A 2,960-nucleotide genomic window follows, 5' to 3' on the forward strand; every position below is an offset into this window, starting at 1 on the left:
TTCAAAATAAGTGTGACGTTCAGTACAATCCTATCCTTAACAAACCTGTAACTTAAATCATATAGTCTAGAATATATAATGTATCTTTTTGCCAGTATATATATATGTGTCATTATATAGTTGAGATGTATTCATTATATAGACAAATGAATATAGAAATTATGCATATATATTTTTTCCTTTGGTTATTGATGACTGTGATGTGAGTACAGGTGTGTGTGTGTGTGTGTGTGTGTGTCGTTTACTCACACACACATATATACAGTCATACACACACAGTCACACATATACATTTGTGTTATGACATAATTGAGGCAACAGAAATATGTCCAATAATGATGTGTGAAATAAACTGTTGTTGTGACGTGGTTGTTTTTGTTTCTTGTGGACATCTAATCCATATTGTGTCACTAGTCAATTCCTGATATCTTCCTAGTAGTTGATATGAATCGTGTTTGTTAGTTCTGTATGGTGTTTTGTGATCTCCTAGTAGTGTTATGGTAATGTGGTGGTGTTCTAGTGCTCGGCTAGTAGCTTTCTAGTAAACTGATTACTTTCCTAGTACTGTACTCTGAGTAAAATATACTTTCTAATAAGCTAGTGTCTCCCTACTAGTGATAAGGGTTTTAGTACTACTGTGGCAACATTCTGATTAGCTAGTTAATTCCTAGTACCTAATAACAACCTTCTAGTGACAAATTATACATCCGATTAATCTTGCTGTGACCTCCTAGTGATCATCTAGTGTGACCTGTAATGACCTAGATCTCCCTTTACTTTCCTAACTATAGACAGGAGGCGCCCCGGGAACGAACCAGTGACCCTTAGGACAGGAGACAAGTTCTGTATCCACTCACCCACAGCGCCAGTCTCACTCACTAACTGGTCATCTGAGGATACCTACAGACTCATTTAGATTAGGTTAGGTTAGGTTAGGTTTGGTTAGGTTGGGTTAGGTTGAGAGAATCTTGTGTAAATCTTGGTTGAGTCTCCTCCTCGACGTAGTGTTTTGGTAAAGTGTAAACTGGAATTAAAAATGGAGTGTAAAGGTGTAGTGTGTGTGTGTGGCTGTTGGTGTAGATGTTTGAATTGTTATTATTGGTGATGTTTATACCGGTCCTGGGCAAGAGGTTAAAGGCCCACACACACACACACACACACACACTGTACGTGTCCTGGGCAAGAGGTTAAAGGCCTCACACACACACACACACACACCTGTACTTGTCCTGGGCAAGACGTTAAAGGCCTCACACACACACACACACACACACACACACACACACACACATTGTACGTGTCTGGGCAAGACGTTAAAGGCCTCACACACACACACTGTGCGTGTCCTGGGCAAGACGTTAAAGGCCTCACACACACACACACACTGTGTCCTGGGCAAGACGTTAAAAGGCTAACACACATTCTTGTCCTGGGCAAGACGTTAAAAAGGCCTCACACACACACACACACACGTTGGTACTCCTGGACAAGACGTTAAAGGCCTCACACACTGTACGTGTCCTGGGCAAGACGTTAAAGGCCCTAACACACACACACACATTGTACGTGTCCTGGGGCAAGACGTTAAAGGCTAACACACACACACACATTGTACGTGTCCTGGGCAAGACGTTAAAGGCCTCACACACACACACATACACATTGTACGTGTCCTGGACAAGACGTTAAAGGCCTCACACACACTGTACGTGTCCTGGGCAAGACGTTAAGGCCCTAACACACACACACACACACATTGACCGTGTCCTGGGCAAGACGTTAAAGGCCTAACACACACACACACACACATTGTACGTGTCCTGGGCAAGACGTTAAAGGCCTAACACACACACACACACACACACACACACACACTGTACTTGTCTGGGCAAGAGGTTAAAAGGCCCTATCACACACACACACACACACCTAAGCCTCAGCACAGATTACCACAACCAGCTGACTATGGTGAGTAGAAATGTGTTTATTTTTCTGAGTGTCCTTCACCACTCTGTGTTAAACTCCACCACCATCTGCAACACCAGCTACACCACCAGCTCCACCACCACCTTAGCTCCACCACCACCACACCTTAGCTTCACCACCACCACCACCTTGGCTTCACCACCACCACCACCTTAGCTTCACCACCACCCACCTTAGCTTCACCACCACCACACCTTGGCTCCACACCACCACACCTTAGCTTCACCCACCACCTGCCAAGCTCCACCACCACCACCTTAGCTCCACCACCACACCTTAGCTTCACCACCACCACCACACCTTAGCTTCACCACTATCACCTTAGCTTCACCACCAGCTCCACACCTTAGCTTCACGTTAACAATAAATCTTGTTCATCTGATTTGTGGCTTAACTTCCCGACATAAGAGAGACTCACTCGACCATTGTGTCAGACAGCTGGCTGGGTTAGTAAATAATACCACTAGGTTAGGTTAAGTACGTTGGGAGTTAGTTTGGGTTGGGTTAAGTACGTTAGAGGTTAGTTTAGGTTGGGTTAAGTACGTTAGAGGTTAGTTTGGAGTTGGGTTAAGTACGTTGAGGTTAGTTTTGGGTTGGGTTAAGTACGTTGGAGGTTAGTTTGGTTGGGTTAAGTATGTTAGAGGTTAGTTTAGGTTGGGTTAGTATGTTAAAGGTTGGTTTAGGTTGGGTTAAGTGTTAGGTTGGTTTAGGTTAGGTTAAGTACGTTAGAGGTTAGTTTGGTTGGGTTAAGTATGTTGGGGTTAGTTTGGTTGGGTTAAGTTCGTTAGAGGTTAGTTTGGGTTAGGTTAAATAAGTTAGGTTTGCTAGAGGTTAGTTTAGATGGGTTAGGTTAGGCTAGTTTTGGTTCTATTTCATTCAACTAAAGTTTTTGAGTTGCGTTATCTGAGGTAAACAACCAGAAACGTGTTGATACCTGTACAGTACACAGCAAGGACCATCATATATTAACACGC

Source organism: Homarus americanus, unplaced genomic scaffold, assembly GCF_018991925.1.
Source record: "Homarus americanus isolate GMGI-L3 unplaced genomic scaffold, GMGI_Hamer_2.0 scaffold5773, whole genome shotgun sequence".
Classification (NCBI taxonomy): Eukaryota; Metazoa; Arthropoda; class Malacostraca; order Decapoda; family Nephropidae; genus Homarus; species Homarus americanus.